This window comes from Trichomycterus rosablanca, chromosome 5, assembly GCF_030014385.1.
Source record: "Trichomycterus rosablanca isolate fTriRos1 chromosome 5, fTriRos1.hap1, whole genome shotgun sequence".
Classification (NCBI taxonomy): Eukaryota; Metazoa; Chordata; class Actinopteri; order Siluriformes; family Trichomycteridae; genus Trichomycterus; species Trichomycterus rosablanca.
In genome coordinates this window covers 29960830-29973943 of record NC_085992.1, presented here as the reverse complement: position 1 = coordinate 29973943, position 13114 = coordinate 29960830, and the positions used below count along the sequence as shown (strand labels likewise).

Genomic DNA, 13114 nt, shown 5'->3' with positions numbered 1-13114 from the left:
CATGTTATTCTTGTCTAGGCTTGCTGTGAGCAGTTTTCTAAACTGAGCTCTTTAAATATATTTCAGTCTACAGTACATTTATATATATACAGTGTATCACAAAAGTGAGTACACCCCTCACATTTCTGCAGATATTTAAGTATATCTTTTCATGGGACAACACTGACAAAATGACACTTTGACACAATGAAAAGTAGTCTGTGTGCAGCTTATATAACAGTGTCAATTTATTCTTCCCTCAAAATAACTCAATATACAGCCATTAATGTCTAAACCACCGGCAACAAAAGTAAGTACACCCCTAAGAGACTACACCCCTAAATGTCCAAATTGAGCACTGCTTGTCATTTTCCCTCCAAAATGTCATGTGACTCGTTAGTGTTACTAGGTCTCAGGTGTGCATAGGGAGCAGGTGTGTTCAATTTAGTAGTACAGCTCTCACACTCTCTCATACTGGTCACTCAAAGTTCCAACATGGCACCTCATGGCAAAGAACTCTCTGAGGATCTTAAAAGACGAATTGTTGCGCTACATGAAGATGGCCAAGGCTACAAGAAGATTGCCAACACCCTGAAACTGAGCTGCAGCACATTGGCCAAGATCATCCAGCGTTTTAAAAGAGCAGGGTCCACTCAGAACAGACCTCGCGTTGGTCGTCCAAAGAAGCTGAGTGCACGTGCTCAGCGTCACATCCAACTGCTGTCTTTGAAAGATAGGCGCAGGAGTGCTGTCAGCATTGCTGCAGAGATTGAAAAGGTGGGGGGTCAGCCTGTCAGTGCTCAGACCATACGCCGCACACTACATCAAATTGGTCTGCATGGCTGTCACCCCAGAAGGAAGCCTCTTCTGAAGTCTCTACACAAGAAAGCCCGCAAACAGTTTGCTGAAGACATGTCAACAAAGGACATGGATTACTGGAACCATGTCCTATGGTCTGATGAGACCAAGATTAATTTGTTTGGTTCAGATGGTCTCAAGCATGTGTGGCGGCAATCAGGTGAGGAGTACAAAGATAAGTGTGTCATGCCTACAGTCAAGCATGGTGGTGGGAATGCCATGGTCTGGGGCTGCATGAGTGCAGCAGGTGTTGGGGAGTTACATTTCATTGAGGGACACATGAACTACAATATGTACTGTGAAATACTGAAGCAGAGCATGATCCCCTCCCTCCGGAAACTGGGTCGCAGGGCAGTGTTCCAGCATGATAATGACCCCAAACACACCTCTAAGACGACCACTGCTTTATTGAAGAGGCTGAGGGTAAAGGTGATGGACTGGCCAAGCATGTCTCCAGACCTAAACCCAATAGAACATCTTTGGGGCATCCTCAAGCGGAAGGTGGAGGAGCGCAAAGTCTCGAATATCCGCCAGCTCCGTGATGTCGTCATGGAGGAGTGGAAAAGCATTCCAGTGGCAACCTGTGAAGCTCTGGTAAACTCCATGCCCAGGAGAGTTAAGGCAGTTCTGGGAAATAATGGTGGCAACACAAAATATTGACACTTCAGGAACTTTCACTAAGGGGTGTACTCACTTTTGTTGCCGGTGGTTTAGACATTAATGGCTGTATATTGAGTTATTTTGAGGGAAGAATAAATTGACACTGTTATATAAGCTGCACACAGACTACTTTTCATTGTGTCAAAGTGTCATTTTGTCAGTGTTGTCTCATGAAAATATATACTTAAATATCTGCAGAAATGTGAGGGGTGTACTCACTTTTGTGATACACTGTATATATACGTATATCAGTCTAAATTGCTCTTAAGTGGCCTGAAAATCTAAAAATCCATGTGCGTTTGTGTGTCACTATGGACCCAACCCCTACTCGTTTTATAACAACTCTGACTATTTTAGGAAAGCTTTCCACTGAATATTTATTTTCACAGACCACTTCATTCAGGTCAGTAAAGCAGTTGGTCTGATGCCACCCAGAATACTGGGCGCAAGGTCACACCGAGTGGTAGTGTGGGATAGCTGTTTAGTATAGAATTATTTGAATGACTACATAGAGTACTTCTCACTGCAGTGTTCAAATACTGCTACTGTATTCTGACAATAATAGAAGAGAATGATGTTCATGTGTGTGAACTGCTCACAGCAAGCCTAGACAAGAATAACATGTGAGGACTAGTTTTGGATGTGGGACCAGTGAAGCTTTAGATTTGGAGCTGGTTTGGATTGTTTGGCTTGAATTACTTTGTTCCAGTTTTGAGGACGATTTCTCTGCATGGACAATTCAGAGTAGCAAATCCAACTGATTGCATATTTCTTAGAACTGGGAAAAACTAATTAATTGGAGAAAAGCTAGTACTAGGTGACCCAGTACTGGAAAAAAGCTAGTATTAGGTGACCCAGTACTGGAAAAAAGCTAGTATTAGGTGGCCCAGTACTGGAAAAATGCTAGTATTAGGTGACCCAGTACTGGAAAAATGCTAGTATTAGGTGACCCAGTACTGGAAAAAAGCTAGTATTAGGTGACCCAGTACTGGAAAAAAGCTAGTATTAGGTGACCCAGTACTGGAAAAAAGCTAGTATTAGGTGGCCCAGTACTGGAAAAATGCTAGTATTAGGTGACCCAGTACTGGAAAAAAGCTAGTATTAGGTGACCCAGTACTGGAGAAAAACTATTCATTTAGCCCATTCTCTGAGCTTTTACTATTTTTCTATTTTTTAATTAATCACAGCATTTACAGTTGATTGCTTTAGTAGGTGAGATCAGGTGAAATCATTTTTTGCATGCTTATTTATAGAAATTATACACCGATCAGCCATAACATTAAAACCACCTTCTTGTTTCTACACTCACTATCCATTTTATCAGCTCCACTACCATATAGAAGCACTTTGTAGGTCTACAATTACTGACTGTAGTCCATCTGTTTCTCTGCATGCTTTGTTTGCCCCCTTTCATGCTGTTCTTCAATGGTCAGGACTCTCCCACAGGACTACCACAGAGCAGGTATTATTTGGGTGGTCGGTCATTCTCAGCACTGCAGTGACACTGACATGGTGGTGGTGTGTTAGTGTGTGTTGTGCTGGTATGAGTGGATTAGACACAGCAGCGCTGATGGAGTTTTTAAATACCGTGTCCACTCACTGTCCACTCTATTAGACACTCCTACCTAGTTGGTCAACCTTGTAGATGTAAAGTCAGAGACGACCGCTCATCTATTGCTGCTGTTTGAGTTGGTCATCTTCTAGACCTTCATCAGTGGTCACAGGACACTGCCCACGGGGCGCTGTTGACTGGATATTTTTGGATGGTGGACTATTCTCAGTCCAGCATTGACAGTGAGGTGTTTAAAAACTGCAGCAGCGCTGCTGTGTCTGATCCACTCATACCAGCACAGCACACACTAACACACCACCACCATGTCAGTGTCACTGCAGTGCTGAGAATGATCCACCACCCAAATAATACCTACTCTGTGGTGGCTCTGTGTGGGTCCTGACCATTGAAGAACAGTATGAAAGGGGGCTAACAAAGCATGCAGAGAAACAGATGGACTACAGTCAGTAATTGTAGAACTACAAAGTGCTTCTATATGGTAAGTGAGTGTAGAAACAAGGAGGTGGTTTTAATGTTATGGCTGATCGGTGTACAGTAGATTGCTGCATATATTGCTATACATTCAGTGCTTTCCTTACAATCTTACTAATAAAAAAGATAAATTACAAGATTTTAAATGGTAGTTGCACGTTCAATCCACATTAGTCCCAGTTCCACCCTGCTGCAGACTTATAACATTATAGTATTAACCATATGACAGACTTTTACACTAAAATGAAAAGCAACTTTACCTGCAGAGTTAAAAGAAGCAGTTCATGATTCATAAGAACGTCTTTTTTTAAAAGGGTCATGAATCAAATTCAAACATTAGTGACCTTTGTGTAAAACTATTATCAAAACTCGTGTTCCTATTTACTGCCAGTGCACTTTATAGGTTCTGTAGCATCCCATCTTAATTAAATGGTGAAGAATGACCAACATTTTTCCACATGGCTGGACATCATTAATTTTACATGTGGAGCAAGCCAAATTCATCTTTTACCTAAGCTACTTGGAGAATTTCATTTTGTCCAGATCAGCAGTGCTGGTGTTTTATAAACCTCTGAAATTCTACATAATGCCAGAATATGTAGTTACACACCTAGGGATGAGCATATTCGTTTTTTGAGCATGTGCATTTTACGTATTTAGCTGCATTTGTGCCATGATCCATTCATTCAGGCATTTAGTTATTAATTAATTGTATGTTTTACCACCACTTTATCCTAGTCAGGGTCACGGTAGGTCTGATTAATTGGGGTAAAGGCAGGAAACACACCAGACATGTCACCAGTCCTTCACAGGGCAAACATACACACACACACACACACACATTTATGCTCACACACTCACAATTAAGACAGTTATAAGTAGCTCCAATTAACCTGACTGCATGTCTTTGGATGTGTGGGAGGAAACCGGAGCACCCGGAGGAAACCCACATGAACAGGGATAACAAGCAAACTCCACACAGAAATTACACAGGCCCTTCTTACTTTGAGGCAACCCTCACCACCCACATGCTGTCCTTCCAGGATCCAGACAGGTTTCAAACCTATTTAGTAATAATGAATAGATGCTCGAGAGGTTTCTTAAAAATCTAATTGCTATGGGTTATGCTACTGTCTCTACATCCCTGTAAATAAAAAGGCAATTAAAAAGCTAAGCCCCACAGTTATATCATATAACAAGAACTTGGCAGAAATGTGATAGTATGACCAGGGTGACACATTGGTCCTGTGGGTAGTGTTGCCACATAACTTCTGGGTTTGATTAATTTCCTCTTTTTCCAAAAATACTACTAGCTGTATTGGCTTTTTTTAAAATTGCTGTCCACCCTAGAGTGTTTATTATGTTGTGTCCAGAGTTTTTCAATAAACGCAGGCTCCAGAACCTTTGCAGCTCTGATCGGTGAGGAAAAGGGGGTTGTAATATGAGAGTTAAAGAGGCAGGACACCAGTGAATAGTAAAATTATAATAATAATTAGGTATAATTCAACAATCATTGTCAATGATAATAGAGAGGGTAGCACTGTCATCTCACAGCAAAAAGGTCCTGGGTTCGATCCCCAGGTGGGGCCTTCCGGGGCCTTTCTGTGCGGAGTTTGCATGTTCTCCCCGGGTCTGCTTGGGTTTCCTCCGGGTGCTCCGGTTTCCTCCCACAGTCCAAAAACATGCAGCCAGGTTAATTGGAGATGCTGAATTGCCCTATAGGTGAATGGGTGTGTGTGTGTGTGTGTGTGTCTGCCCTGTGATGGACTGGCGCCCCGTCCAGGGTGTTACTGTGTGCCTTGCGCCCATTGAAAAGCTGGGATAGGCTCCAGCACCCCCCTGTGACTCTGATTGGATAAGCAGTTAAGAAAGTGAGTAAATAATTTAGCTCTGAGTGCACAACAATCCAGTACAGTTTTTCTATACGAACCAAAGAGAAAGCTGCACTAATAGTTCCTAGATGTAAACTAAGGCTCCAGAAGGCCACCGAGGGCAAGTAAAGGCTTTGTAGGGTCAGTAAAGTCAGGGGAAAGCTCTGGTTAGTGTTGATAATTGGTAGCTCTGAAAGGTTTGCAAGTTCCACTAGAGGCTGCTTGGCTGACCATCTACAAAAGCAACAAAAGGCGAACAAATGGTCTGGAAGCCCAGAGACAGCTAACACAGCGTCTGCACAGTCAGTGACTACTATTGTGTCAAGAAAATAATTGCCGCTCATTGACTAAGGGTCTAGAAGGTCAATGAACCTGGTTGGCAGGTGCAGCAAAAGCCCCAAGAGTACAATGTGCTCTTTTAGAAAGGTCGGAGGTGAAGTAAAATACTTTAAAGGTCCCAGAAGAACAAAGACATCCTCTTGATTGCACAGACATGCAACGGGGTGAGATCAGAATCCAACATGCTGGTGGAGGACCTTAAAACTTTTGAATGCCAAAGCTTTATGCCAGCAATGCAGGGAAAGCAGCTGAAGGGATCAGCTATTCTATTTGGGATGTTCGAAAACTAGCATGCCCACTTATCAGTTTGTAGGTTGTGCAAAGCCAGTTGAAGAGTTTGGTAACCTGTAAATTGATGGTTCAGCAAAGACAACTGGAAAGGATGATGCTGGCGGTTTAGCAATAAAAAAAAGACAAACCAACATCATTCAAAAATGTACTTTATGACCCTTTTGAGTGTTAGAATTAGTTTTTGCAGCAAAGCTGCACTCAAAGTTTAGGAACTAGATTTGGCATTTTAGAAAGGTACTTCAAATGATGCCAATATCTAAGCACTAAGTCAACTCTAATTCATACCCTAATCAGGCTATTGGGTAAGGCAGTATACCAGCGTCTATTGGCAATCCAGTGTTTCTTATCCCAGACTGGGGCAAAGTAGACACTGGTCATTTATTTAAATGTAATAGCCTTGATTGATTTTTACATTACCCATGCCCCTGGTTAAGTATCATTCTTAGCAGACATGACATAGTAAGGTGGAGAAGTAAACTGTTCTATGCTCTGGTCCCGGTACTGTTGTAAAAGATTCGGCATTGACATTAATCTGCATTAAAATGTATTATATCAGTGATCCAGATGTTACTGCTGCCTGGTTGTCACTACGCTCAGACTGATGCTCTTGTTTACCAGAGGGGCATGAAATCCAAACAGTGACTAATGTTTCAGACAATGGCATGTACAGATCTAGTCATATTTTTTTGTGTTTTTAAAGCATAGGGTTGGGTATGAACAGTGCACCAGTTTCTTCATGTGGCAGCACAATGGCTTTGGTCAAGCAGAATTAGAAGATTTAAGAAAGAAGTAATCTAACAATTTCAAATATATACATACATATACACTGATCAACCATAACATTAAAACCACCTTCTTGTTTCTACACTCACTGTCCATTTTATCAGCTCCACTTACCATATAGAAGCACTTTGTAGGTTTACAATTACTGACTGTAGTCCATCTGTTTCTTTGCATACTTTTTAGCCTGCTTTTACCAATTTCTTTAATGGTCAGGACCCCCACAGGACCACTACAGAGCAGGTATTATTTAGGTGGTGGATCATTCTTAGCACTGCAGTGACACTGACATGGTGGGGGTGTGTTAGTGTGTGTTGTGTTGGTATGAGTGGATCAGAAACAGCAGCGCTGCTGGAGTTTTTAAATACCGTGTCCACTCACTGTCCACTCTATTAGACACTCCTACCTAGTTGGTCCACCTTGTAGATGTAAAGTCAGAGACGATCGCTCATCTGTTGCTGCTGTTTGAGTTGGTCATCTTCTAGACCTTTATCAGTGGTCAGAGGACGCTGCCCATGGGGCACTGTTGGCTGGATATTTTTTTAGGTTGGTGGACTATTCTCAATCCAGCAGTGACAGTGAGATGTTTAAAAACTCCAGCAGTGCTGATGTGTCTGATCCACTCATACCAGCACAACACACACTAACACACCACCACCATGTGAGTGTCACTGCAGTGCTGAGAATGATCCACCACCCAGATAATACGTACTCTAGTGGTCCTGGGAGACTTCTAACCATTAAAGAACAAGGTGAAAGCAGGCTAAAAAAGTATGTAGAGAAACAGATGGACTACAGTCAGTAATTGTATTGTAGAACTACAAAGTGCTTCTATATGGTAAGTGGAGCTGATAAAATGGACACTGAGTGTAGAAACAAGGAGGTGGTTTTAATGTTATGGCTGATCAGTGTATATTGGGGGTTTACCATCCTATCCAGATGTACTAGTTATAGCTAAGCTGACTTGGCATCTATATATAATAAAAAGCACAAACATAAACATCTACATTGTGTAAGCGTCTCGGGAGTTTCAGGGTCAGTGTATAACAGATAGTATAGGTGCCATACAGCTCCAGATCACTGTGATTTTTTTTAAAAGCTCAGCGGCCAGCCTGATCTAAACCCTCTTAAATACTTTTTCCATGTATTAATGTAGGCCTGAACACATAAATATTCTTCTTACTGAAAGTGCACACATACTGCTTTCTGTCTTTTACCTGCTTAAATGCTTAAATGGTGTACCTCATGATGGAATGATCTGCAAGGGAATTGAAAAAAGCTCAGAGCGGTGAATTAGGCCTTGGAAGTCTGTAACTGCGCTATTGATCTCTTACTGTTTGAGAAATATTACAGAAGTTGCAGTTTGACACTAATCAGTGCTGGAATTAGAGTTCAGATGGGATACAGTAGGATTCTTGACAGCAGAAGCACTATAAAGCACCTTTTTTATCAGGTAGTGCCAGATATCTGTAATTCATGTGGCTAAAGCAGTAACTGAATATTAATAGATAATAAATCTGCAATTCCAAATTGTGTTGCACTGATTACGGAAATAATACGACTTTATGACAGTTTAAATAGCAGTGGCTTATGGGTTGATTAGTCTACATTAAGAATCGTATCAGAAGCTCCTCCTCAGGTCTTAGTGATTTGAAAATGTATTATGACAGGCCAAATAAAATGAGTGATTTTTGGAGCCATACACGAAATTGCTGAGTGAAACATTCAAATGTAATTAAATATCCTTCCTTGCCACCTACTGTTAATCAGACGATAAAAATTTTTTTTTTTTACTAAACTGTATATTCCTTCTGACGCTAGTGTAGCAGATACAAATAGAATTTGTTAACATATTATAGAAATTAAAAGCATGATTAATAAACACAGCTCTTCTAGATGCTTGCACTCTCAGAGGGGGGCATTTCCAAAATGAATGATTGCATATTAAATCAATTGCTATTGATCATTTTATTATATATATTTTTTTATTACAACCCCAAATCAGAAATAAAATAAAAATGCAGTGCTCCTTACATTTACTTTGACTTTTATTTGATTGCAGACAGTTTAAACCCAAGATATTTCATATTTTATCTGCTCAGCTTTATTTCATTAGTTAATATACCTCCATTCCTGCATTTCAGACCTGCAACACATTCCAAAAAAAGTTGAGACGGGGGCAATTTAGGGCTAGTAATGAGGTGAAAAAACTAAATAATGATGTGATTCCAAACAGGTGATGTCAACAGGTGATTGTAATCATGGTTTGGTACAAAAGCAGCATCCAGGAAAGGCTGAGTCTTTGATGAGCAAAGATGATCAGAGGATCTCCAGTTTGTCAACAGATGTGTGAGAAAATGATTGAAATGTTTAAAAACAATGTACCTCAAAGAAAGATTGGAAGGAATTTACATATTTCTCCCTTAAATAGTGTGTAATATCATTAAACCATTCAAGGAATCAGGAGGAATTTCAGTGCGTAAAGGCCAAGGGTGCAAGCTTAAGCTGAATGCCTGTGATCTTTGATCCCTCAGATGCCACTGCGTCAAGAACCGCCACTCAACAATAGCTGATATAACCACATGGGTGAGGGATTACTTTGGCAAACCTTTGTCAAGCTCTACAATACAGAGTTACATGCACAAATGCCACTTAAAACTTTACTGTGCAAAAAAGAAGCCTTATGTTAACCATGTCCAGAAGTGGCGTCAACTTCTCTGGGCTCGGAGGCATCTAGGATGAACCATCCCACAGTGGAAACGTGTATTGTGGTCAGATGAATCAGCATTCCAGGTCTTTTTTGGAAAAAATGGCTGCTGTGTGCTCTGGACCCAAGAGGAAAAGGACCATTCAGACTGTTATCAGCAACAAGTCTAAAATCCAGGGTCTGTCATGGTTATGGGGGCTGTGTCAGTGGCCTTGGCAAAGGTCATTTACACTTCTGTGATTGCAGCAATAATGCAGAAAAGTATAGATTGAGATCTTAGAGCAACATATGCTGCCTTCAAGACGTCATCTTTACCAGGGACATCCATGCATTTTTCAACAAGACCGTGCAAAACTACATGCTGCACACATTACAAAGGCATGGCTGCAGAAGAAGAGGGTACGGGTACCGGACTGGCCTGCCTGCAGTCCTGACCTTTCCTCAATAGAGAATGTGTGGAGAATTTTGAGCGAACGACCCTGTACTGTTGCACATCTTAAGACGTGTTTGCAAGAAAAATGGGACAAAATAAAAGCTGAAACAAGTCTTTTACGTGTGGTGAAAAGGAATGTAACATTACAAAGTGGTAAATGCTTTACTGTCCCAACTTTTGAAATGTGTTGCAGGCCTGAAATGCAGGAATGGATGTTTATTAATAAATGAAATTAAGTTAAGCAGACAAAACATGAAATATCTCAGATTCATCCTGTCTGCAATCAAATAAAAGTCGAAATAAATGTGAGAAATGTACGTTTTTTTATTATTTGCATTTTTCATGTCCCAACTTTTTCTGATTTCTGCACTCTATACCGATGCTCGTGGTCTGTTTGTATTTCCACTGTGTGAAATTGCGTCAATCAATATTTCAGCACCGGCAGACATTCATCGTAGATACAAACAAAGTGGTGTCCTTTTACAAAATGTGGTATTTGGAAAATTATTCACCTCTGAATGCAGTAAAATCTGCTTTTAGTGCTTACAGTAATTACTAAGGCCTGAAAATGTCAGCTCTCCTGGTTTATTGCTTCAGATTGCCCCAGGCTTCCAAAACTTTGTAACATCTTGCTACTTCATTAAAGTATTCTACAGATTTATCTTTAAGATAGGAACCTCTTAATGTCAGTGACATGTGGTACTATAAATGCTACCCCTTGTATATTACCATCCCAATCGAACACATTTATTAGTTGTTCACAGTTCAAGCCTGAAAAAGGGGGAGAATCTTCTTTAGCAGGTATTTGCCAGTGTGTATAAAGGTGTTGGCATGCTGAAAGGTAAACCATAAGGTTTTCATAAAGAATTTGGCTATACTTGGCATCATCTATATTTCCTTTAATTCTAACCAGTTGCCTAGTTTCACTCACCTCACAACAATATGATATGATCCTGGCTTGATCAAGTATGGAGGGAAAACCCAATGTAGGCAAGGTTTTGGAGGGGCTATATACTTTTTATTGCTATATAATTATGCTCTGAATGGTTATTAGAAGGATAGTTAAAGCCCCTTAATTGTTTTCACATTTGTCTCCTAACCTGAGTCCAAAACTTTACTCCAGTGCTTTTTTAAAAGCACCTTACCAACCGTAGTAAATGTTTTGAATTGTCATGCACTAATGGTAGTGAAACTCTCAAGAAACCTCTCCTTCCCTTTCTGAAGTAATTACAAACAGAACAGTTGATGTCAGGTGGGTTCCAATTAGGCAGGTGGGTGATCTAAAAGGTTATTGGCTGTACATCAAGACATTTATAATGGTTACACTAAGGGGCTTATATCCAAATCAGGCATAGCACTTATTTTATTATGAAAGCTCCTTAGAATATTCACATCATATATGAAATATGTAGAAAACTTTTTAATATAACTTCTTTATTTTTTCATTCTTTTTTTCATGTTTTACCCCCCAATTTTCTTGGGCAGGTTTGCAGCTTCCTCAGAATCACTGGGCTTAATGCAGGAACATATACCCTCAGACAGATCAATGATATCTGTATGTACACTCCTGACCAGCCGATAGCACTGCTGGAGATTCGACCCTGGATCCTAGCGGTAATAGGCTAGCATAATTTCTGCGGTGCCACTCAAACTGTGCCACTCACTCATGTTCTCTCTGTGTGCGTGTGGGTTTCTCCCAGGTGCTCTGGTTGCTTCCCACAAGTCCAAAGACATGCAGTCAGGCCAGTTGGTGCAACTAAATATTGCCCTTTGTGTGAGTGTATGAATGTGTATGTGTGTGAGTCCATCTGCGCTGTGACAGACTGAAGGCCTGTCAGGGGTGTTTCATACTTTTTGCCTAGTAAATCGGACCCACCACAACCCTGACCAGGGTAAAGCAATTGCAAAACAGATAATGAGTGAATGAATGAATGAACAATGCATTTTGTTTCATTGATAAACTGGTCTAAAGCACAATTGCCCGCTTATTGATTGCAAGTTGTCCAGATTAGGAGTCAGCAAAGCAATATGCTCCCTCCAACATGCTTCACAGTTTGGATTTTTTTCTTTTCCCTCAAAAATAGCATTATCCATAACTTGAACATGTGTCATCTCTATTCACAAAGCATTGTCCCAAAAGCCTGTTGTTTGAGAGGATACAGTTAGTTATTAAGGTATGCTTTTGTAGAATTTTATCAGCTACTTTACAGCTGGTACGCAATCACAGATCTTAATTTAGGTGTCTGTGTGTGTGTGCATGTATGTAAGCTTTTTTGCCAAGTATAACAATCATACATAGTCAATAAATACCACACATGCCACAGTCATGTGACTTGATTATTGATTTTTCAGTTGAATCCAAAATGAGCTGGCAAAGTGATTCCCTTTTCACTGCTTCTGTTAGCTAGACTAGTCCCCAAGGCTGGTCTGCCTTCAGGGGACTTCTGTCTTTGACACAGTTGTTTCCTCTCTGACTGGAGCCAGCAACACACTCCGACCCAGCCCCTGGGGAAAGTATGCTATGACAGCACACTTTACATCCAGAACAGGCACTATATGCAGGACAGGCACTACTGACCTTATGTGTACAGTTTATTTTTACATTCATATGTTTGAAAAATTGACCTGTGGTATTTCAGGGCAAATTAAGGTACATTTAAATGGTTGGTAACGCTTTCCTTGAATCCTCCATAATAATAGATGTGTCATATGCTGTCATAAGTGGTCCTAAAAATTTATGTCAGACAGTATGGCAGCATTACGTTACTAGAACCAATAACTAAAATCTCTTTAAGGTTGTCTTAAGGGTTAGAAATGACCCACTAATGTGATTATCAGCTGATAAGATCCTCTCACTCATATGTCAACCTAAGATTTGTCTTTTTGTAGAGTCACCATAGATATTTATAAAGTATTTGATAAATGACAGGTTGTTTCTTTATACCTAATAGATTTGGATTTTAAATGTGATTAATCTCCCTTATTTTAGGGGTTTAGTAAAGGTAGGTCATTTTTTACCTTAAGGACAAGGGGAGTATACTATATATGCTGCTTTCACATCATCACCCTATGAAAATCTTCTTCCTCCTGTCTCAGACACAACCAATTACTACTTCTCCCGCCTTGGTTGTTAGCTCCTTATCTTTACATGC

At 40.4% G+C, this 13114-nt stretch overlaps 1 protein-coding gene across 1 annotated transcript in view; it reads left to right on the top strand.

The window, feature by feature from the left end:
• LOC134315046 (CUB and sushi domain-containing protein 1-like) overlaps positions 1–13114 on the top strand; it is a 739302-nt gene that overhangs the window by 401414 nt on the left and 324774 nt on the right. The window lies entirely within an intron of this gene.